The 25,820-nt window shown below is 45.4% G+C and overlaps 1 protein-coding gene across 10 annotated transcripts in view; it reads right to left on the bottom strand.

The window, feature by feature from the left end:
• The window catches only part of LOC130157758 (sodium/potassium/calcium exchanger 3-like), a 280,298-nt gene that overhangs the window by 72,482 nt on the left and 181,996 nt on the right, over positions 1–25,820 (bottom strand). The window lies entirely within an intron of this gene.

Genomic DNA, 25,820 nt, shown 5'->3' with positions numbered 1-25,820 from the left:
TTCTTCCTTTCCCTCTGGATTTTATTATTTCTTCCACCTTTTCATTATAACTATTTCAATTATTAAATTGTTCTTAACTCAACCCTTGAGTTTTACATTCCTTTCCAACTCTCCTCCCCACTGCTTTGGGTGAGGGGGGAGTGAGCAAGTGGCTGTGTGGTACTTAATTAACAGCTGGGATTACACCACAACACTCACCTACCTGCTTCCTTCATCAAGTCCCTCAAAAGACCAGGACATACACTCCCATCTAGAAAGAGGGAGATATTGGTCCAATAGTCACCAACTGGCTCTTACAGTAAAAAGGCAGGCTTAAAGCCTCTCCTAGGCTGTCACCATCCAGGCAAGGAAGAAAGAAGGTTCTCCCCCTCCCTAGATTTTGGGATGAGCAGTTTTCCCTTTCCTGTCCAACCTATTTTTGACCCTCCAGTGATACAGGGAACATCATCATCACCAATCTCTGCTTGCTCAACAGCATCAGCAGTCGCATCAAGCCCCATTTGATTACTATTAAAAGCTTCTCTTTTGTTGCTGGATTTATGAGTTCATAGAAACTACTAGCAGGGGAACTCCTGAAGAAGGAAGTGTGGGTGTTTAATTCTCCACTACTAGTTTGCTTGTGTAAACAATTTGTTTTCTCTCTCCTGGGACAAAATGTTTCAAAAGAAGTGTTTTAGAAGAAAGTAAGCCTCGTTTATCGAAATGGTGAAACTGACTCAAAGTGCTGACAACTGCAGACAACTCTGAAGTAAAATGCATTGGCAACTCCACATGTTTACTGTATTGGGGGGTTACATTATATACATAGGTCAGATAAAGAGTTTGTTAGTCTCTCTTTTGTTCTTTCTGATCTGGACCAAATCCAATCAAGCCCAGAAAGTGAGGTAGGAGTCAGACGACAAGGTATTTCCTAGGTTTAATTCTTGCTGACACACTGGTACCAGAAGATTCCCATGACTGCTAGCAACAAACACTGGCAATCATTGTTTATAGGGAACCAGGACTAAGCATACTGGGATACAAGTTCACTTGGTCCTTTTACAAATGAAAAGTTAAATTAACAGCAAACAAATTCCATCATTCTCTTTCTGCAGACAAAGAGAAAGCTGACAATGGGTAAAAATAATTCTTGTGGTTACATACCACAGTTTCAAGACTTAACATGACATTATTTTATTGCTTCTACATCTGGTGCCAGTTATTTTTACACAGCTTCTTTGTATAAATTCAGCAACATGAAAAACACCTCCAAAATCTATCAACACTCTTAAAATAAACACCAACAAGTTCACTTATTCTTCTGTACATCAGCAATGAAGTATCCCTTGCACAAACACAAACCCATGTCTCTGAGGAGTCACAAATCTCTCTAGTAGCTTGACCTGCTGTGACCGAGCCAAGGGGAACTGAATCCACCCCTAAAACTTATTTCTTCCCCATTCTGCATTCCTTCCAAAACCATAGCACCAAAAGGCAAACCAAGGAGGAAATAAACAGCAGTCTTTCACAGTCAGTGGACCATGACCTCATGTGGGCAGGATCACTGCCCTGTGTCTTCTCCTACTTGCAAAGCCCCAACCCAGCCCTACTGGAGAAGGTGAACAGGAACAATACCCAGCAAGGAGCTGTTATCAGCTTTCTCTGAAAGACAGAAATTAAGCATACTCCATTATTTCCCCAGAGCCTGCACACAGGACATCTGGAGCTGCCCAGAAAGACCCTGCTGAGGCCATTGCCCCTCTCACCCCAAGTAATCTGCTGGCATTTGATGCTGAATACCCCTTGACAGCCCAGACAGCATAAGCCTAGAGGGACTGCTAGTCCACCCTTCCCATCCCCTCCTTCACCAGCCCAGAGCAGCTATTACTATCAGCTGAGCTTCCTAATGCCACTATGGGTTCAAGCAGGACCAAAGCTCTTTCACTGCCTTTACAGCCTGAAGTGTAGCAGAAGCAGCTGCTGTCAGCTGCCAGTCTGACTGCATTCAGCTCATGTTTCCCACATTTATTCTTAGCTGGAAGGGTAAGAACCATGTTCCTCCCCCACCCCTTTCTCCCCATCAGATGAAAGTTATATTTGTCAAAATATAACTGCAGTGGTCCATCTCCTGTCCAGGGATTCTACTGTTTGGCAGTGATTAGTGGAAAAAGACCCAAACTGTAATCCAGCTTTAAAAACATCTAAATCACTCTGCAATCCCATTATTTTGCCTTCCATGCTTTGCCCATCCTGTTAATGTTAGTTTAAGCCAGGGGTCCTCAAACTTTTTAACCAGGGGGCCAGCACGCGGATGAAGTGGCAGGCAGTCATCTGCGGCTGCTTGGTTTCCCCCCACAACCCCTGGCAGGGGTGTGTGTGTGTGGTGTGTGTCTGTAAATACCGGGGGCTGGATTGAGGACCCTGGGGGGCCGTATCCAGCCGTAGTTTGAGGACCCCTGGTTTAAGCTTTCTGCCACTACTTCTTTGTACACCAAACACCGACTACTCCATGCTACCAGCACCACAGAATTCAGCAGCAATAGCTACTTGTTTGAAGCCTGCATGTTCAGTGAACTTCTGATGGCTTCTGCTCTCTTGGTCAGAAATGCATCCCAAGCCCATGAGCACCTTTAAACAGCTGCCATGGTTCTTAGCAGCATGCCACAAAAAAGCATCTCTCTCCAGTCTCCTCAGATGTGTACATTCACACAGAAACATACCTATCCTTGTACTCACACATTTCACACCTACATACAAATTACACTAACAACACTATCATATTCAGGCCTGGAACAGTAACAGTTTAATTGGCCATTTCATGACCACCAAGGCTGGAACTTAGGAGACTGGCCCTGGAAATAACAACTTTGCCACTTTCCAACAGCAAAAGACATTTATGTGTAGCCTTGGGAGGTCTAGCATTTAAATGACGATCACCTTATGTGCAATTTGGAGTTAGCCTACACATTCACAACAAAGATCCAAGGACTCAACACACTAGAGTGGCACTGACTCCAGGTACTTTGCTGAACTGGATCTGAAAGAGGAAGGTCTAAGACCTTGCTGGGGTTAGTGACTGAAAGGCAAAGAAAAGATGCTAGCCTAGAAATGGCTTTAAGTAGCCAAGTAAATAACAACATTGCCTTCAGTTAAAAGCTGGCAAGCTTGAGACAAGAAGCTTTAAACTGACAATGAGTATATTTCTATGCTAGTCAGTGGATGAATTAAAAGCAAGGGATTCCATAAAACACTGGAAGAGTCACCCTACAGGCATCACACACAATGAACTTTCCCAAAACTCTACATGACTTAGCTTTCTTTGGAGATGGTACACTCAGACTAAATGTGGTTTTACAGATGTCAGGGACAGTGTATGCAACCTGCAAGTCACTAGACTTGGTGGTTTATTTCTGTCAGGACCCTTGCAATAGTTTCAAGAGGTAAATGCCATTTCTTGGCCTGTGCTGCATTAGTGCTCGTTTAACAAGGTGCATCAGTTAGGAAAAGCAAGAACAGAGAAAAACTGACTGACCATTCAAAGCTAAAACTATACATAATATAAACACCTTACCGAATGGAAAGCTTACTGAGCACAAACTGAACCTATGATCTACTTTTCTTCAATTCATTGTCCTTTTAATGCACCAGAATCCAGTAAAGCATTCTATAGCCCCCCAGGCTGTGACACTAGAAAAAGAAAAAAAAAATGCCTCCAGCTCACTGTGGGGTAGAAAATGCAATGGCTTTCAAGTCTAGACTATGGCATGGCAAACAGAAGACTACCAGCAGCAAAGATACCTTGTACGTCTGCCAAAACGGCATGCACATGCTAGTGTACTTCTTTAGCAAGGAACAAGACATGCAGGAGAGAGCTAACTTCTTTGGCTCCCAGAGCTGCTGTTAACCGTATGGGAAATACACTATAAGTGATAGCTGACATATGCCCAGTCAATCATGAAATACCAAGGGATGAAATAATGTTTTTCATACAGAAATCAAAAAATGAATCTGCAGCATAACAAGCCAAGGATTTATCTTGACAGATCATACCTTCCAGAAAAAAAGTTTAAATACTTTAAGAGACATTCTACAAAACAAATGCTGAGAATATCTCTGTAGGGAATTCCTGCCAAAATGGACGAACTGTGCATTTATCAGTGCAACAAACATGAATTAAGAATTTTTATGGAGGCACTAAACAGAAAGTCTGAATTAACCAAAGGAAAGCTAACTTCTCACTTGATAGTGAGTCCTCATTTTTTCCTCTGATCAAATCAGCCCAAGCAATGCAGTTTGCAAAGTGTATACTACACAAAAACGAAGACCACTGACACAAGTTAGAACTGAGACTTTCTGCATAACTCCTCATTATAAGTTGGTAAGACTCAAACATTGCTGCTGTGCAGTATCTCTTAGTCAGTGTTTTTATTGTATTAAAAGTTCCTGGATTCTAGCCCACACTTTGAAATAGAGCCACAGTCTATTTCTCACACAGCAGGCAAGGATAGCATCTTTCTGGGACACAGGAGAGTGGCCATTAAGACTTGTGACCCACATGTGTAATTGACCTAACAGTTTTACAAGTCCAACATACTAGTGGAAAAGTTTACTTATGGCTCAAAGATCATTTTCTAAAATTTCAATTATTTAAAAGCAGTTTACAAAGCAGCAATTGTCTAACACACATTCAGAGAAACACTTCAGGACATGAGTTTTACTGCAGCTACTATTTAAGTCAATCAAGTTCAAACTACTAGCACTAAGCATCACAGGACTGAAAATTCACATTTTCTACTCACACCTCACAGAACTACTGAACTCCTGTCAACTTCAATGTTGTCTCTAAATAGATGCTAGTAAAGCCTAGGTACAAAGTTGGGGTTATACTGTGGTGCACAGGCAGACACAAGCTAAGTAATCTAGAGCACCCTGAAGGTTCCTGGACAGGCAAAACAAACAGGTGTGGCACTTACCAAACACACTGCACGAAGCCCGGCTTCCTTCTCCCAAGCTATTCAAAGGTTCAAATTATGATTTTTCATCTTGCATTAACTACCGTGAACATTCTGAAAAAAATTACTATTTTTTAAATCCCCAGCTGTAGCTAAAATAGCTTATTACAACAATTTACTGAGTGTTGGCATCTCATAGTTGCCAATATCTGTTTTCCTAAGAAATTACAGTCTCAGCAAGTTATGCATCATAAAGCATGCCATGGCCCCAGCTGGCAAAAAGATGCATGTTTATTTTTGCAAAGGTTAAAAGAGACAAGTTCAGTTTCAAAAGTTAACTTCTTTGCAAAAAGTGGTGAGCAGTTTCCCACACAAGCAGATCCAAAACCAGCAGCAGGCAGACCCCAGACCTCAGTCTGGGCCTTATTTAAAATTCCTAATTTAAAAGTTATGACAAGGGTCACTTACAGAATCAGCATGAAGCTTAAGCAAAAGGCAGCACCTTACAACATTGGCTGAGGGGCACCGGTTCAGCTGGAAAACAACAACTGGCAATTCTGTCCACTGCTCCACACAGGAGAAACCACCCCACGCCAGATGATTTGGCTTTTGCCTTAAGCACCTCATGAGGCATCTGCAGGACAGGAAGAGAAGATGAAAGAGGGTACTCTTCTATAAAGAAGACTTCTCTGTGCACTGACTCAATGTGCTGCTCTGATCACTCATTCAGACCTGCCTTCTGCCATCCTCACGTGCTCAACAGCTCCGAGTCTTCACCTGAACCAGTAAGCTCAGTGAGGAACACAGTCAAGTCAGTCAGGCATTTCCATTGCTTTCCACACAGTCATTCTCAAATGTATTTAAATACACGTTTTGGCACACGCTCAAAAAGCATCATCCATTAAGAGACTATTCAGCAAAGGATTAAGAGGAAAACAAGGCTACTGATCTGCAGGGAGGTTAAAAAAGGGAATGTCAGCATATGTAATAGGCATCATGTGTGAAAGGAAAACTTTTAATAGTTTGGGTTATTTTCATGTTGGAAGTGTGTTTCAGCAAAATCGGGGTCAAAGAGCCCTAAAGGTAATTACTGGAAAGCATGGATTTGTATATAACAAAGTAGGAGCCAAAGACATCATTTTGGATGCAAAAAAAGTAAGAGAACCATTTAAAAGTCCAAAAAGTTTTTGTTCTCTCTTTTCCATTACAAACCACTTGTGAGACCATGTTTAGAGCACTGTGTTTAGTCCTGGGCATTTAGCCAGCTGACATTCACATTCTGGAGCTGATGGAATGAAGAGCAAGAATAACTGCCTTTTTTTTTTCCCCTGTCTTTTTTTTTTTTTTTTTTGAGAAAAGCCCCTCAGAATAAAGTTTTTTCTGCCTTTAAGCCCATACACATGAGACTGGGGAAGAAGATTGTTAGCATCCCTCCCCAGAGTCAATTTGCAGTGCTCCACTGGTTGTAATGGAGCAACATTAATTTGCAGCTAAGGATCTGTCCCTTAGCTTTTAAATACCACACAAAAAGATTCAGTGCTTTCAGACTTTTCAGAACTCTGAAAGACAACACCTCCATATGTGCAAAGCAGGGCTTTTACTCAGAAAAAAGTCACTGGTAAGAAATCTTCCAAGAACTTTCACTTACAAGGCTAGCTTAGAAACCCTGCTCCAAGATCGGGAGAAAAAATGCACTTCCTTTGTCTCATCCTACCCTCTTGTTATAAATCATCTTCACAGACTGAGAATCCTCCATGGTGCAGCACCATAGTGTCTTTTCACGCAACACCCAACACAAACAGGTTCACTAATTCCAACTCATATATGATAATTCTGTATCACAAAATACTGTTAATCCTGTCAGAGGACTGGCAGGACTCCAGTAACTGTTTGCTACTTCCACTCTACCATGGCAATATCTTCATACTCCTCTCCCATATTCACACTGACAGTAGAATCCCTACCAGTTTCCAAGAGAACAATGTAGCTTTAATGCTCAGAATTTTTCAACTAAGCTAATTGTTTAGAACAGCATTTCCAAAAAAATCCAGAATTAACCTCCTGAGAAAGCTCAGTCACCTGCAGCTCCCCAGTTACATTTCTTTATGTGTAATTTCTTGATGTCAAAGCAGAAAAACAAAATCACCAAAAATCCACACCTGCTTTATCAGCCAGCTTCTTTTGGAAGCATTGCAACAGGCAAATGACTACTTTCAAATAACTGGAAATCAAACTAACTTAAGACTGAATAGCAGACAAAAAGAAAAACATTCCCCAACTTCTCCTAAGCACACAATGAATGGATATACTATCAGTCTTACAAGTCAATCAACTTTAGTCACTTTTCTTAGAGAACACATTTAAATATTTCTGCAAACTTTCAATAAGTACGTGAGGAAAAAACCCCAAATGGACAGAAACATGGCTTTAGCCGTGCTACAAAATTTTCAGTTCTACTTAAGAGTTAAGCATGGGCTTTACATACGTAGGCTCATAAAAACTACAAAAGGCAACAAAAAGTTACAAGGATAAACCCAAGCTCTTGGGCCTGGTTCAGCATTCACAACTAATGTCATAAATTCCAACTCCCTTGGAGCTAACTGAGCAAGTACAAAACTGAAATGTCAAGAGAGGAGAACCAGGCCTACCCTCCTGCGACCAAAAGACGTTCCTTACAAACAACAGACTTCCCAAGCCTCAGAGATCCTGGGAGCACTATGCTACATTATTCCGATTTTTGTTTTGCCTGAAAACTTTAGGCAACGACACCTGGCTGAGAAGATGCAGCTGCCAACGCTCCCGCTCTGTGTCCTGCCCTGCTGCCTCGTGCAGGTTTCGGAGTAGCCCCAGTTCATCGCCAAGCCAAATGGCTCCTCTCTCGGCCACCAGGCCCCTCCTCCCCGCCCAGTGGTCCCTCTCAGCAAGGCACCCTACCGACTCACAGGCAAAGCGGCCCTGCTTCCTCAGGCAGGGCACCAAAGGGGAGGCTGGGCTGGAGCCGCTGGAGCCAGGGGCGAGCCCAGGGCACACCATGCCTGCCCTCACCCCAGCGGCTGCCGCGGGTACCAGCGCTGCCCCAAGAGAGGGAGGCCCTCACCGAGCCCACTGCCCACCCATCTGGATAATGTCGGCTGCTGAATGAGCCAGCCCTTATCCTTCCCGACAAAGCGCCACAGGCCATGGGGCGACACCCCACAGAAGGGCCTGTGCTGCCGCCAGCCCGCAGGACAGCCCCAGCTGCTCACAGGGCTGCGGAGGAGGCCCTGGCTGGGCCAAGCAGTGCAGAGTCCGGATGAGGGAAGGACTCATGCCGCGCCACACAAACCTTCATCTTGCCAACCACGTCATCGGCTGGGAAGTGGCAGCTTTTGAGGGCAAGAGGTCCAGCATGGGGGCAGTCACAGGCTGAGACTTGCTGTGGTATCTGGCAGGTCTTCATCACCTTCTATTTCTGCAGCAGCACTGCAGAACAAGGCGGCAGAGGAAAGACTGTACGCTTTTGCCTTGGTCCATCTACAAAAGACCGTCTAAGTCAAATGAAAACAGGCTGGATCATCAAATGGAGTGTGCTCCCTGCAAGGCAAGCACCACACAGGGCCCAGACCAAAAGCAGGATCAGACCACGTAAGCGCTTCAGACTCTACAGCCAAGAGCACGAAGCGGTAGCAGCTGCCCTCCCACAGAAAAAAAAGCCTTGCCGCTCACAGCAGCTGAGAGACAAAGTAAATTCCAAGTCTGTGCCAACCCTTTCTCTCCTTGTCCTGCTCAAACTGCAAATGCTCAGGCTCCTGAACAACTACAGTCAGCTGAACAGCATGCCTTAAGACTGGGTAAAGTGCAGGTGGTGGAGTATCAGATAAAAGTAATGACCATAAGTAGCCCTGTTCCAGGTCATAAGCACCATAAATGCTAAGAAATGGATGTGACATTCTTTCTAGCTCTCAGTTATATGCTGCATAAGAAGATACGGGATAACTGTGTTGAACCAAGTCTCCTGCTATAGCATTTTATGTGTCAGGAATAATTCTTTTTTCAGTGTTCAAAACACATCTGTGAAATTATGGGAAATTAGAGCCTCATATCCATCCAACTCCTACTACATCACCTCTGTGTTTTGTTATATAATGACTCAGTTTAACACAGTGTGCCAAATACTTAAGACTTCCATCCCCTCTCCTGATACACACTATCAATTGAATAAGTGACTTGAACAAAACTAACTGGCAACACTTGCCTCTGTTTAGCATGCTCCCCAAGCAAGTCTTAATTAAGAAATTTTAGAGGTGTTTTGTGAGACATCCCAAGAAATCTCCAATTACAGATTAGAGGTATGTAAACCTCTTATTTTTCAGATCTGTATGGTATGCCAAGTAGTTAGAGCCACAGGCAAGTCCCACACAACCACAGAACCAGTTTTTTTCTGTACGTTGCTTTATTCTGTGCTTGTAGTCACTATGTCTGGAAGATAAGACCATGACACTGCTGTTGAGCCCCTTTCAGCTCCTGATCCAGAATGCTCCTCAGTGATCCTAGAGGGCTAACACGCTGTGACTGCAGTCTGGTAACGTGTGTTAATGTGGTGGCTTGACCTTGACTGGACACCAGGTGCCCATCAAGCCACTCTATTACTCCCCTCCTCAGCAGAATGAGGAGGGGGGGGCAGGGGGTGGGTGGGTGAGTGGGAAATAAGATGAGAAAAAAAACCCCCACCAAAACACAAAAAAAGAACCTCGTGGGTCAAGACAAAGGCCATTTAATGAAGCAATAGTAAAAGTCACACTGACAAAAGCAAAGAAAAACAACAGATGTTATTCTCTACTTCCCATCAGCAGGCAATGTTCGGCCACTTCCAGGGAAGCAGGGCTTCAGTACACATAGCAGTTGCTCCAGAAGACAAATGTTATAAATAATGAACGTCCCCTCTCCCTCCTAGTTTTTATATCTGAGCAGACATTATATGGTATGGAATACCCCATTGGTCACTTCGGGTCAGCTGTCCCAGCAACATCCCCTCCCAAGATCTTGCCCATCCCCAGTCTACTGGAGGGGGGGGGGGAGGGGGAAGACTGGAAAGACAGCCTTGATGCTGTGCAAGCACTGCTCAGCTGTAGTCAAAATACTGCGGTGTTGTCACCACCTTTCTAGCTACCAGTACAAGCACAGCACTATGAGTGCTGCTATGGGGCTCAGGCAGACCCAATAACAGTTAAGCAAAGGACTGAGGCCGTATCTATTTCATAGATACTCTATCAGTTCCCTTCTGCTAACAGAGATGAATTACATTACTTATAGCTACAATGCGACGGCTGCATTATTCTAGTACATAACAGTAGCTCTAACTGCTATATTGACAGCACTGTTTTTTTTTTTAAAGCAGTAGGTCACTTGCGAAATATTCAATCACCCTACTGTTCATTCAGTGCCTTAGTAACTACTATGTTTCATGTATCTTTAGAAACAATCCGAAAGTGCCCCCGAGCCTTACCTAAAAGAGCTAGTCATCTTCTACATTAGACATACCTGAGAGAAACAGGAGCCAACTCTCCTGGTCCTCTTAGCCACGCACCAAAACCCTCACACAGCCTATCACACACTATACGCTTCAGTGAGCTAGGGAGGGGGGCACTGGAGCAGAGCTTCACACAGTGAACACAACCACACTTCCCAGTGGGGCCTCCGAGCCAAAGGGAGGGACACCAAACTGAGTGTAACAGGGTGATAGAGCAACCAGAAGTCAGACACAGGAGCCCCCGACACACCTCATCCAGACGTGCCAAGAGCACGGGCTTCCAGCAGACTCCTGGCCAGCGCAGCCTCATACCACTCATGCAGCATTGCCCCAACACAAGAGAATTTATTTCCTGGGGGAAAAAAAACCCGAGACAATGAACCATAGTTGGGCCACCTGTGCTTCAAATAGCAGAGATCATGCATTCCTGGGTTTGCACCTTCTTCAGCACAAAAATTTCTCAAGCCACCAGAAGTTCTTCAAGCAACCTCAAAATCCTGAAGCTTAACAGGATCAACCTCTCAGCACACACTAATATTTACACTAGCTGTTATTTTAAAGAATTAGCTGGAGAGTACACTTACAGCTACTGCACAACCAAGTCTTGACAAACTGATCTACCAGGGATACCTTAACCTGGAAGCCCATTTCTAACAGTACTGTCTGACCCCTGTTTACCAAATATAAACTGACTGAAGCCTGCAAATATTCCTTGAAGAAAAAAGCCTGCCTCAAAACCTATCTGGTGAATGCATTCCTAGCAACATAGAGGAATCTTGTTCCACACAGCCGTTCCATCATATTTTCAGAAGAGTCGATATTGCTTATATTCTTAGTAGTTACTACTTATTTTATGTTTTTAATTAACACAAAGAGTGAGGCAGAGGATTGAATACAAATCCTCTCAATGAAATTAAATGCATCCTATGATTACATATGGTAGAAAACAGGGGACTGTTCCATGTAAACATCTTCAGAATCACAACACAATATTCTTGTGTAGCTGTGTAACAGACAACTGTACCATAGTCTTTCCACTCATCCAATTAAATACTCAGGTACCAAGCAAGCTATTAACAATTACATATTTTTAGAGGTAAATAGATCTAAAATTAATGAAACTTAACATGGATCTGGCCCAAGGAAAGGTAAGAGCTTGGTTCCATGGCTATACTGGCATATTTTATCCCAGCAAAACATGGAATTACTCACAGTCTGCACAGACACAGCTGAACTGAAGACGGAGTGGCAGAGTCTAAAGCTCGGAGTACCTGCCCTTCTAAGCAGTGCTTTATCAGCCTTCATAGCCCGCCCCTGGGCAAACCTGCACTGCTGCAAATACAATTAACTTCAGTCACTTGACAAGCCCCTCCACCGTTGAGGAACAAGCTGTGTTCTAATGGAAAAAAGGCACTCCCACAAGCACCATCTCCTGCTTACCCCCTAGGGCTTCTGCCCGCACAGAAATGCCAGGTAGAAACCGTGTTTTTCTCAATCCTCATCAACACAGCTATGCTGGCAAAGGCACACCGAGATGTTCTTTACTTGAAAAGGCTTAAGGGTTGCACTTTAGGAAATAAGCAAATAAACCCAACGTGAGCCAAACAGCTTGGAAGAATGAAAAGACAAAGGGATCATGCTAGCAGAGGAAAGTACACCTTCTGCTTTTCTACAGCTATCACACCAGACTTATGCGAGTTAAAAACAACCTTTAACCATAACATTCATAAAGAAATGCATAAGAGGAACCAGCGAGACATACGCTGTATCCCCCATAGCCCCAGAAACCCCTATCCCGATCAGGGCAGGGGCGCCGATGCCCAGACTGAGGAGCCTTCGCCAGGCCCAGCCAAAGCACCCTCTGCAGCAGGCGCTGCGGGAGCTGCCGGCGGGCCCCGCGCGGGCCGCAGCACCGAGCGGCTCCTTCCAGCGTGCGTGTGCCAGCCGCACGGACGGGGCGCGCAGCAGGAGGGGCTGCGGGGCGCGGCAGGGCGCAGGCGCCGATGCTCCCCAGCCGGCCGGGCAGGCAGCGGCCCGAGCCCCGCGCGGAGGCCCAGCGCCGAGCGGCGGAACGCAGCGCAGGGTGCGTCGGCCCTGGCGCACCGCCGCCGGAGCCGCCGCGGGGAGACGGTCCCGACCTCCCCTCGGCGGCGGCAGTGCGGCCCAGCCACGGAAGGGGGCCAGGCAGCGAGCACCGGCTGCCGCCCGGCTCCTCACCTGCGACCCCGGCGGGGCAGAGCGCGAGGCACCGCGGTACCGGCGGCTGTCGGGGTTCAGCCCGCGGCCCACAGCGCCGCGGCCCGCGCCTGCCCCCACCCGCCCCCGGCCGCCCGCTCCGACGGCTCGTCTCAAACGGCCGCTGCAGCTCCGGCCCCGCGGGACCTACCACCCGGCCCTCCGCCTCGCCGCCCCTCACCTCGCGCCGCCGGGCAGCACCGGCGGGAGCCACCCCCGGCCGGCCGGGCCGGGCCGAGGCGCGGGGAGGAGCCGCGGCTTCGTGCCCGCCGCCCCGCTCGACTCGGGCCGCCCCGCCCTTTCCCCCGGAGCCGGGTCCCCCCGGGGCCAGGCGCCTGCGCCGTGCGCCGGCCGCGCTCCGGCCCCGCCTCCGCGGGCCCGGGGCAGGCCGGGGCTGCGGCGGGGAGATCCACGGCCCCGGCGGCCTCTCCGCCCTCCCAGCGGGTAACGGCACCGGGGACGCGCCGAGGTGCCGGGGTGGGCTCCGGCCGGGCCCCGGGCCGCGCAGGGGGTGGTGTGCCGCGCCCCCGTCCCGGGCAGCGGGGGCTGCGGGCCGCGGCACCGCGCCAGCCCCGGCACCTTCTGGCGGGGCAGGGCCCGCCCGCTCTCCGCGGGCCCCCGCTAACGCACCGGGGCAGGCGAGGCGCAGCGCCAGTGCCCTGCGGATGTGCGCGCTCCGCAGCTCATCCCAGGATCCTAACGCACCGTGTTTCTCAAGTTTATTAGGGGCGGCGTCTCGGTGCAAGTTATTTCAATAAAAGGACGACGAGAGCAAGATCTTCCTTCCCGTCTGGCAGCTGCTTTCTCCGTACATAGAGTACACGTTAAAAATGCTAGCAACCACACTGAAGACAGCAGCTGATATGTCAAATGTGGTTAGGAACATACTCAAAGACACGCAGCTGTAGAAAAATCTACTGAAGGAGGGTATGGCAATTCCAAAATTCTGACCGTAAAAATCAAAGGTGGCTACCTACCTAGCTTTGAGGAAGTAGGACAAGGCAATTATGTCTTACTTACAAGGCGGCGACATTTACATTAACCCATGGCTTCCATGAAAGTGGCCATTAGTCTTTAGGTGTAAGAGACCTGTTTTGCCCATGGATGCACTAAACGCATCAGAGCAGGCAGCTTCTGTTGCTGCAACTTTCGTGTCATTTGTAGCTGTTTTTGACAGAGGGCTGTGAAACTTGCCTGGTGCGAGCTTGCCGGTTCCGAAAGCGGCAGCGAGTTCTGCAAGCTGTCTCAAGGGTCACTGAAACCTTTCTGCTCCACCTGCCATGCATACCACACAGAGCTTTGATATTAAAAAGCATTTATCACAAGGGATACTGTGACTGACTTCTCAGTCCTGCTACCTCTGGAAACTGCTGCCATTTGTTCCTGTAGCCTAAAAGACGGTACTAGAGTCCAGTTTTGCAGTGCCTGGCTCAGCACAGCTATCAGAGCCCCTGGCTACCCTTAGAGGGAGAGGGTAGGCACTGCTGCCCCTCAAAAGCAGTTGGGAGCAGTTCAGTAAGGAGCCTGCTAGCCACAGAGGAAAACAAGAGCAAATCAGAGGCAGTAAATGAGAGACAGGACATAGCCAGCCCTGCTGAACTCGAGCAGAACTGAGCTCTAAAGACTGGAGGAAACCTACTGGAGAAGACTTTGCTGCATACAGCCTTTCAAGTATGAGATATTGTGTGAAGTTTCATGGCCTGTGTTTCATATTTACCCTTATTAAGACCCCTCTCAATCCATCTGTGAGCATGGGCTTGGTGTGATTTTCTATACATACAGTAATCCTGCAGAAAAGCAAAATTTTCCAAGCCCTGTATGGCTTGGCCTGTATTTGTCATCATATGGGTGTGAGGCAGAGACTAGCATGTCAGCAGAAGGCTTTAAACACTGGTGGGACGCCCTAGAGGACTTAACTAGTCTGAACAAGAAATGGCATTTAGCCTCCCCCAAGCTGCTGCACTGGTGTATTATGCGCCGTGGCATAGTGAGGTGAGGGAGGCTTTCCCATGTAATTTGGTTTTGATTGGGCCTAGGCTCCAAAAATCAAAACACCCATTTCTTGTTTCCATCCAAAGTACAGAAGAAAATGGCATTACCAGGATATTCTGTGTCCTGAGTAGGTACTGGGGGGATAGAAAACAGACTGGCTTATCTGTCATCACACCCTGGCAACTGCAGCAATGGGCAGCAACTATTAATTCCTTCAAACCAGCTTCTCTCATGGTAGCCATGACTCCTACATCAAGAGACTTTCTTCTTCCACTGGCTCCTATCCTAGAAGCCTGCCACATTGCCATGAACTCTGCAGGAGGGAGAAGAGAAACTGCAGCACTTTTTCACAGGAAAGACAGATGAGGCACTGGAATCTATCTCCCGCATGCTGAAGATGTTGCTGCTGCACCACAGGAAGACCTGTGTGTCTCTCAGCCATGGAGCTGCATCCTCGCAGCCCTGCAAAGCCTAGTGGTCATGTCCACTGATGACTTCAGAGTGGTTTTTTCTCACCTTAAAACATGTCTGTTTCAGTTTATAGCACATGACAGCAATTACTTCAGTACATTCAAAATCTTATCCCTTGGCAGTATTGTGTGCATTACCCTTTTAAGTCAGATTTCTTGTTCTGATTTGCAAAACAACATTGGCACTCAGCTATGTTTGGTAACAAATCAAACTGCATGAAGGAGGCACAGCAAAAACTGCTTAAGAGCAAAACAGACCTTTGTTTTGTTTTCCTAATGACTTTTTCATACAGTGAGCAGAGGCAACATGTAAGCTGTAACAAGGCTGGTATTCGGATCCTGAGTTGTTCTGGGCTCAGACATGACCTGCCATGTACAGTGAGGCACAATCTATCCTTGTTCCATCTCTTCATTTTCCAGATCCAGGGGATATTCCATCTTCATCAAAATTTCAGTGTCACAGTGAAAAGGCACAAAAGAGGCACCATGAATCTCAAAAAGCTGAGTAGAAGGAGAGTGCCTAGAGAAGTTCCAGGCATCTGGGAGCTCTGGCTCCCCAGGGCTGTGAGACAGAGCTGGTGCAGATGTGCAGCTGGATCCCAGACCAGGGCAATCCACACTTGCTATATCCCACCTCTGGGGATTCCCCAAAAGCAGCCTTTCCCAACATAGCCATAGTAGTGCTGTTCAGGCCGGCTATCTGTCAGCATCACTTGCTCTACTGCTAATGCACGGCTTCCTGGTACATATGGCAGAGCCGTCTTGCCTCCTCTCCCCCTGAAAAAATAATTTCCCCTTCAAGAGAAACCTCCTGGTCATGTTACACTGCTCAATGTGAATGAGGCAAACATCTAGTATCACTGTAGGTTCCCAGCATCTAGATAGGACAATGATCCTGGTCCTTTCAGACAGCCTAGGCTGAGTGATCCTGCCAATATGAGAATAAAATAGAGCTGATCATTGATTTGCTGGGGCTTGAAATTGGTGAGATGAGATGCTGACATCCTGCAAATAAGAAGGTGGTTCATCTTGTTGCTGTCTGGCAATGTCTGGATTGTCACACAGACAGAGCCACCATTTGAATGAATGTAGCAGGCAAAGGGATGCGACTTAATCTCTGAGGGTGGGTTTTGAGAAGGTTAAAGGCTGAGGCCTTTAACTTCTGGCTGATGGCTGCCTCTTGCCATTTCCATGAGCACAGACACTGGTATCAGGCAAAGAAATAGCTTCAAAACTGGGACTTAAGTCTTGTCAGTTCTCCCTTATGAGGAAATACAGCAGTTCCCCAGCACTTTGCTTCACATCCTCATTACCATATTTTGATAAAGTTCTTATTGCACAACAAACTTGCCCCGGTACTCAGATGAGCCTAGCATATTCACCCACAGCATGTTTGATTGCTACCTGCTTGTACTCAGTGAAAAGCTCGACAACAATACTGGAGAATATTTCTTGAAAGAGACAATGTCATGTGGATTAACCTCATTTTCAAGAGATGTTAGTTCCCTTCCCAGCTCTGCCTGCGTAATCCTGAACAAGTAGCTCTTTTTACTGGTCATCCCACTAACTGCAGGGCATTAGCATCTGTTTATTATACAGCACTCTTGTATTTATTGAACTAAAGGCTACACAAACAGGATAAATATCAGGCTGGGTAAACATAAAAAAAGCCCCAGGTCACTTCTGCTTCTTCATATGGCCTCTCCAATCTGGAAAGGGAAAATGTGTGTCTTCTATTTTCTGTACTCATCTCAGAGCCACTCTTTTTGCTACTTCATTATTTTTTCTTTCTTTAAGGCTGATAGCAAAGTACTGGAATCAAGTTGTTTATGATCATTAGTCACTATGTCCATGGGAAGAAATTACTCTTTATTATTTCATGGTGCTGTGCCTGTAAGTTCAACTCTCTCAGCCTTGTCCCATGAATGGAGATCTGGCCAACAGCTTTTCAGCACTCCCCCACATCAAGACAGATTTCCATCATGGGGTTCTGATGAGAGATCCGACAGCAGCTAGTCTTCATGTATCTTCCTGACAGCCAGGAAATGAATAAGTGGAAATACTGCATAACTGCATTTCCAGCTCATTAGCACTTATTATTTTTTAGCTTCTCTCTCTTTAATTTGAAGTATTTTTTAAGAAGAGTATTCAAATGTGTATCTGTATAGGGATGTGGGAGCACTTTGACATCCCAGCTCTCAAAGAGCACGTGCACCAGAACCACAAGTTTCTCGGAAAGCCCCTGCAGAGTACAGGCCGAGAACAACCCTGGGGCACCATGCATTGTCCTACCTGCTCTGAACACCACATAAGCAAGACTCAAGAGTTATGGCACCTGATACCATTTCCTCACCAGCAGCCTCATTAGATCAGGGAGTGAGAAGGGAAGGCACAATGACAAGCCTCCAGCTGCCAATGAGAGCTCGTTCCAGCTGCATATGTGCCAAAAGCTATTCCTTTCTCTACGCCTGAGCCAAAGCGACATGAGAGCAATGATGAGATCTCTGCCCAGGCAAACACTGACTGCCAGACGCTAGCTGTGAGTAATCCTCAGGAACTCGGGAAGAATCAGAGCCATCGTCTGATCCCACTGCTGAACACGTATTTTATGTGGGGAGGAGGGAAGGAGTAGTAGGACCCCTATTTGAGTAATTGCTTCCTCACTCCACCTGAATCTGTATCACGGATGCTGTCTCAGACCCACCGCTGAAGCACAGCGTCTTGGGTTGATTCAAGTTTGGACATCAGTTTTGAAGTACTCAGAATTACCAGCTGCTGAGTAAACTAGCCTCTGCCTTCATTATGGTGGCTGTGGTACCACAACTAGCAAATGAGAACACACTGTCATTGTCTTCCAAAAAACACAGGCTGGCATTTCCAGTCCTTCTGTTGCAACTGTCTTAACTTGCAGGAAAGTAATGATTGTGAGTCATCCTTTCATCTTTACAACACTACTGAAGAAACAAAAAAGTGGGGGGGGGAGGGGGAAAGACAGTGTTTGTAGCGTGGCCATAAAATTGTTTCCTAAGCAAAATCAACTGTGCTTCACATTTCCAGTTACAAGAAGTGACATACACCACACCAATTTATGGGAAAACAGATCACTAGGAAGAACTGTGATCAACTAATTATTTGTCACTTCAGCATGATGTTTTAACAGTGTGCTGTTTAACCAGACCCAACAAAAATATAATTACTAATGTAATTTCTGCTTCTTAATTAATACTGTTAACATCTACCCATTGCTTCCCCAGACTTCCACTGCTTCACTATGCCTGCATGTATGTGCATTTCTGTGCCCATAGGCAATGCCATTTGAAGGTGGCAGCAGGCATTTGCTTTATTATCTCTTGGCAGCCAAACCAGACCACTGCAAACCTGGAGGAGAATCAGGCCCTGCCTTTGCTAGGAGAGCAACAAGACTGCCATTATTCAAGGGGAGGGGAAAAAAATGCCTGTAGCCATGTTAAAAGCTCTTGTCTTTATTAGTGGAAGTATTAACCTTTCCCAGTGCTTTCAAGTTATAGTCAAGCATTTTGCCTTCAGGTTGGAGCTGCTTAGAAAAATAGCTAAACCGTGTGAGGCCAATACCCTGAGGACAATCAGCTCTGAGCATAACTCCTACAGAAGTGGGCAGAAGCTGGCTGCTCTAGAAGCTGGTGTACAGCCTTGGAGTTTGAAGCATCTCCTGAGATTGATTGGAGAGTTAAAGCCCTTGCTTTTCCCCAGTAGGGAGCAAATTTGTATATGTAGAACAAGAAAACCTACTGCAGAGATAAACAACATTGGTCTAAAGTGCCATTAAATGTTGTTACCATTCTTTAGAAAGACCAAGCATTGCAAAGTCAACTGGTAGGAAGCAAGAGGACAAGAGAGTACCTAAACCGTAATACTCGTGAGTGCAGGTTTGTAACTAGTTATTGCCAAAGATCTCCACTGAACCCAGTAGACTGCTACCTCCTCTTTGGTCCTTAATCTTCAGCCTGGAGAGAGCTGTGACAGCCAGGAGTGAGGAGAGAGCTACAACCAGGCCAGGTTCTTGAGATATTTTCAGTTAATGCAGACCCATATTCTACAGGCAGCTTGGTTTGAACAGGATCTCCATAAGTAGCTTTTTGAATAAGGATGCCAAGATCTGGCCTGTTAGGTTTAATATTTTAATCTGCTAAGTGTATAGCTGCTCTACTCACTGCCACAGTGGAGTCCTTTAGTAGCTAAAGATTAGAGAGACCATCAACAATCCCTGCTTTACTGCACAGATGAAAGCTATCAAGTGGATTTATGGAGGAAATAAGGTGTGTGTATATACTGAAGCTCATTACTTTCCAGTGGAGGCAAAACTATCCATTAATATCTGACACAGAGCATACTCCTGAAAACTGGAAGCAGATACTGAAAAGGAGCAAGTCCCAACAAGCCTAATGCATGTGTGATGAATCAGTTATTAATATTCAATCCAGAGAGCTCTGTCAGTAAGGATGGATAGCATTCCTGTTGGTATTTGTAAATCTATATGCCCTAGATGGCATTGCTCTGCAACATTAAAATCCAAGTTCTCGCTGCAGTCAACACAAAAGAATTTTAGGCAGACAAGTGTTGATTTACGTTCACACAGAAAGATAATGGCAGAGTTCTCTTTAATGTTACTTGTTTGAGACATTTTCACTGCAGCTGATACATTAATTATGCCACTTGTTTGGGGTTTTTTCCCCCTCTCATTCATTCTTTAAAGGCTCAGTTATAAAATCTTGTGTGAGCAGTTGCAATAAGCAACTGCTCTTGTTTGAAGTGGTTTCATTGCACCTGCTCTCTCCAGCCTGTGGTATTTAATTGTTTTTGTTTATTCTGTGCTACTCTTCTCTAGTGATTTGCCTGGCACTGTGAAGAAGGCTCATACCAATTACAGAGTGCCATTTGTTCCCGACAAGTTGGAAGACTAGCCTCCTTTTCTCTGAATGCTAGCTGCAGCCCACTTACAGCAGCTGGAGGGGAAGCGGGCAGATGCTCAGCTATGCTAAAATGGCAGATTACCACATGCATGCAAAAAATCAACATACCTGCAGTTTGTCCCAAGTCCTGTGTCTGCATACTTCCCTTCCAGAGGCTCAGCCATATGTTGCCTCTGCTTCAGCTTTCAAGAAAGTGCGATGTGCTGGGAGTACCTGCATGTATCCATCTCCCAGCACCAAGGATTAGGAGTTGCAATTTCAAGGAGCTGTGCAGCCCACCAGCAACCTGAAGGCTGACTAAGAAAGGATTTGGGCACCGAAAGCCCTACCCATTAAGCACTTATTCTCCAGGGTGCGGTTACCATGTCTAGGCACCCCATGAGAGGATGGGGAGAAGCCTCAGGTGGGAAGTCTCAGTAGACAGCTTGCTGAGCTGGGAGGTGCCTGCAGCCAGACCCCCAGGGCTGCAACAGTTGCATGCAAATGCCTCAGCCTTTCTGGGGTGCATAACCCCATGCTCTGTCCATGGCTTGTCCCAGCTGAATGGGCACCACTCCTTTTAGGACGCCAAGCAGTGGTGGTGGTATGTACTGCTCTGCAAGCACATGCTCCTTCTGTTGCCTGTATCCTGGGAGGCTGTAGCATCGAGAAGCTAAGAAACATTTTGGGTGGAGAAGGCTTGTCTTCAAGCTCTCCCTCAGTCATTAGATTAACAGAAAGACAAGTGCTCAGATTCCACAGGGGTGACATAAAAGTCCTGGTTCCTCAGATGTCGCAGTCCACAGTGCTGATGTGGGCCATTGGTGCAGAGGGGCCATCAGCTGTGCTGTAGCAGGTAAAGGTAGGCTTTGGGAGCAGGACAGGGTGTTGGATTTTCCTTGGCTTTAAGAATGACATTTTGGAATGAAAATTAGTTTGACAATCCAGTACAGGTTAGGGTATGTATTGTGAAGGTACATACAGTATAATTTGTCTTGTGGTATAAAGGGAAGATCAGCCACAAAACCAGCATCTCAGGGGGTAGGGTGGGTGGTTTTGTTGGTTTATTTTAAAGGATGTTATTCCAAAGATTAAAACAAAGAGAAAAAGACATTTCTCTCAGCAGCAGAGACATCCATTAATCAGTCCTCTTGAAAACATGGGTTTTGATGTGATGATGACTTTGAGATGACTGAACACTTCAGAGTCATCAATCAGAAGACATTACACTGAGAACACAGGCAAATGCAGTTTTGTTCAAGCAGCAAAATATGTAATAAACAGGTCAAAAATCAGTTGGTCAGAGCCCACAGAGAGATTGTTATCTGCCACTTCCAGAGAAAAGATCTCAGCTCTAGAAGTGGTATTTCAAAGCAAATAGTTTTCAGGGTGGCAAAGACACAAGTTTGGCCTCTGTAAAGCAAGATAGAAGTGACCTCCAAAGGGAAAATAAATAGGATTTGTGCCCTAGTTTTACACCTCTATGATGGATAAAGATGGCCAGATGGGAGAGGAGGGTTAGTTTTCTTTTCACCAGTTTGTACTTCTGCTCTGATGTTTCATTTTTTGTTCTGCACTAAAAATCCACATCTTTGCTTAGGCAGGGTGTGTGATGGCTGAAGAGTAACTGCAAAGATGACATGGCAACAGCTTCTAAAAAAGAAAAAGTGAATACATAAATATGAAATATATACTCTTCATTAACTCCTCCAGCACAAGCAATGATGGCTTCCCTTAACACTGATTTTCCTAACTTTAATGAAAGCAGCTAGAAATTCAGTTACTCCCCCATCCTCTGAAAACCAATTTCTAACTTTCCAGGCTGCAAGTTACACAAAGTTTTTCTAAAGTGATCACAAGGATGAATCAAAAAAGATGCATATTTGGCATATCACCTTGAAAGGGGATTGGGAGTGAGAGTATCTTCAGAGTCCAACAGCCAACTGGAACAGCTCCAAATTGTGACGAAAAGCATGATTATCTCTGAACCAGAAAACTAGTCATGGGGAAGTCTCTACAAAGATGCAGCTTCCATAATACATTACAACATGGCTTTTGGGTTGCCAGCACACAGAGTTGGGAAGCAAACAATCAAACCAATGGAAAATACTTTCAAGACAACTGCTGGGCTTGCACTGATGAAAGACACTTTCTGCACTAACATCAAAGGCTGCACCTCACCTCTGTACTCATGGGCAGAGACACGGGATCAGCATGTGTGCCTTTTCTGCACTGTGTGGCTCTTCTGCACCTGAAAATAGCTGCAGATGTGTAAATAAATAACCTCTTCTGCCTAAGACATACCACTGCTTCTTGTGGACATGGTGGGTACTTCAGAAGAAAGATTTCATTTTGTCAGTGGCTGTTACAAAGACATACTTTAGGTGAGGTAGGCAGTTCCAGTTACATGCCTTTTCATTAAAGGATCTCAAGCCCTTCTTTCAGAGAAAGTGTAACGGGACGGGAGGTCAGCTAAAATTTCCCAACCTTCTCATGCGATGAAGTAGAAGCAAGGACAGTCCTGTCACCAAGGCAGCCTCAGATTTAGTAGGGAAACTTCAGTCTCTGCTCAGCTGGTGCAAAGCATAATAGCAGCACAAGGATTTTACTGCTTTAGAAGTACGCCTTCTTACAAGCCCTTTCCACAGGTTTTCTGCAGGTTTCTGTAATGGAAACTGGCTGCATCAGAGCCATTGTAATAGCACATCACCCTCATTATTATTCCAAACAGTACTGAAAATACTGCTCCAGCAATAACTTCAGAAGGAGGACTGGATCTCATTACCATGGCTGTCAATAGCTGAACAGGCACAGAATCCTTCCAGCTGGGAGAGTGACAGTCAACTCCCACTACCCTATGTCTGGAAAAGAACAACTAACTTCAGTGCAGTAATTTCAGGTTTGTATTGTTTTAACAGAGCAGAATTTGACTCATTATACAACAGCAAATACATTTTTTCAGTGTTTGTTTCTGTATGGACTCTGACACATCCAGGTCACATGAGCCAGCCGGCTTCTACATAACCTACTGTGGTGCACTCACCTTTACAGCAAATGCACATTAAGTAGCAGAGGAACTACAAATATAACAACTCTTTTCTTCTTCCTTCACTTCCTAATTCAATGCTCAGCTTAAACCAGTGGTACAAAGTATTCTCAGAATTATGCCAAAAATGAACAAATCATTGGGATTGTGACCCACAGGGGTGCTCTCTGCTCCAATGCCCAAGCACACCCTGAAGTGTTAAGTTAGTACAAAGAGAGGATACTTTTATTGATAAACATTATATTGTCTTAGTGTAAATGTCTGACACATAATTAAATCAAATAACAAAACATTTAAAGTAATTAATTCTAATAAAACTTTTTTATATTCCATAGACAATAGTGCTGTAAATTTTGTTTATAGTGTAACACATTAAAACCACAGAAATACAAGTTTCTAATTTCATAGGTTACCAGCAAACAGAGAAAAATGCATGCTTTCATTTCTGTTAAATGTTTAACTTACACAGGCAAGTGGAACAGCTATGCATCGAAGACTACTCTACAAGTTGTAAAACAAACATATAGACTGACCTTATAATACTAGTACAAGTATGACAAAACCATTGTAACTTATTTCCAAAGGTAACAAATGTTTTGTCTGAGGCTCCACCATTTTAACACTTCTAAGCTGACAATAAAAAGCCATTTTGAGTAGAATTGTATTACTAGAAACCACTGATTATTTTGTTTTCTGTCTGCTGAAAATGAACATACATTATACGTGCATCTGCACTGAGTTCCACCTACATTTTCTTCCTTATGGTTAGAAGCATCACAGATTCTTCCCACTCAGTGAAAAGGAACTCAGACAGCATCGTTTCACCCCATCAAACAAAAGGTGCTAGTATCAGTGACTTTTATTGCTGTGCTTCCTGCAGCTTTGATGCCATGACTGCACCACAAAGTAGAAAACTCACTACACACACAATTCAAAGAAAACTGTATGGTTTTATCTCAGTCTGTGTTAGAACAAGCCATAGCAGGGATTGCATTCAGCTGAGACTTTAGTAATGGTACCAAAAAACGTTTTCCATAATAGCTTCAAAAAATTATCAGATCTTGAATAGCTAATTGCTGGGCCATGAGATGATTTAAAGACATATCACACCCCCTGCTGGGTCGCTGGCACAGGGGGTCTCCCTGTGTGCCTTGGTGGTGCAAAGCTGACTACAGGGTGCAGACCTAGGCCAGCTCTGATGAGGCTTGTTAGTTCAGGGACAGTGCCGTGTAAGTACGACAGGTTGGGCTTGGCTCTGAAAAAGCCCGGAAGGGGCAAAAAGCGGCCCCCATGTGCAAAGAGACCGGCTGTCCTTACACCAGCTGACTCATGCTCTTACAGTACCATATATGCAAACTCACCTCATATATGCAAGCCTGCACTCAACAGCACCCATTGCCTGTTAGCGGTGAGCAGGGGCCCAACATTTCTGGGAATTCAGCTGTGGTTTTTAGTGCATAGATGGGAGCTATTGAAAGTGCTGAGCTAAGCAGAGCCTGGTCCAAAACAGTGCTAGGTGAGCCAGGGGAGGCAGAGGTGTAGGAAGGGTAGGGGCCCTTGAAACTTGTGCAACATACCTGAGGAACAATGAGTCGGTCTGCTCATCTTTTTGTTCTAGTGAAATCCCGATTTACCAGTGTACGAGTTCCTGCTGCCATGCTTATGCCGTGGTTGTAGGCAGAAGTGAACTTCACCCTGTGGGGCTGCTTGCCACACACCTGTGTCAGCAACCAGATAAACCACGGACTGAAGAGAAGCACCAGTCCTGCCCTCCTGCATGTCCCCGCTGGCTGAAGCTCTGACACATGCACTAGCAACAGGAGCACCTGAACCACTGCCAAGCCTTACCAAGGGATTTCAGATTGCACAGGACTTCCAAGAGACAGCAAAAAAATCCCCCAAACACCCAAAACCCAAACAAGAATCTTCCCAGTTTGGTTTCCATCTTGAAAACAAATAGTAACATGAAGATGAACATCTGTCATTCCTTTAGTCATGTCTGACAATTACTGCCTGGATTATGGGCCTACTAATGATTCTCAGCTTTACAAGGTGAGACAATAAGGTCAATCAAACTACTCCTCAAGGGAACATTAAGTAAAATCTGTCCCTAAAATCTTCAATGCATGGCAAAGTTCACTGCATACCAGATCACCTCTTAGGTATGTGGATCATCGCTACTAGCGTGTTTGCGCACCATTTACATAACAGATAAAATGCATACTTGTGAAGCCAGGGTAAGAACCCAGTCAGAGAAGTTTGGGCCTATCTCTCCCCCTCTCCCTGATAAAGGGATGCAGTATTTCTCTACTGGGAAGAAACACCATTCATCAGGATGGGGAGAGTGGCATAAACCATCTAGCATTCAGGCAAACTTCCATGTAAATGCAACCCTTGCAAAGCCTGCCAGTATCCTAATCACACAACCACCAGCTTTTTGTTGGTGATGTTATTACTCTTCTTTGCACTTGCTCTCCATGGGTGCTGAATAATTACAAATCATACTTTGTGTCCTTTGTTTCTGTCATCCATTAAAACCCCCATACCCTTAAGAACAAAGTTATTCCACAAACATCTTACTTTGTCTTTTTTCAAGAATTCACTGCAGTTCAAGTTCTGTGCTTGCTCGTTTGACCTAAGCATTGTGTAATTTCTCAATACAATTTTGAAATACAGAAATGTATGTTACACTCAAGAGGTTTTAACTCA

Source organism: Falco biarmicus, chromosome 12 (assembly GCF_023638135.1).
Source record: "Falco biarmicus isolate bFalBia1 chromosome 12, bFalBia1.pri, whole genome shotgun sequence".
Classification (NCBI taxonomy): domain Eukaryota; kingdom Metazoa; phylum Chordata; class Aves; order Falconiformes; family Falconidae; genus Falco; species Falco biarmicus.
This window is presented reverse-complemented; position numbering and strand designations above follow the sequence as displayed.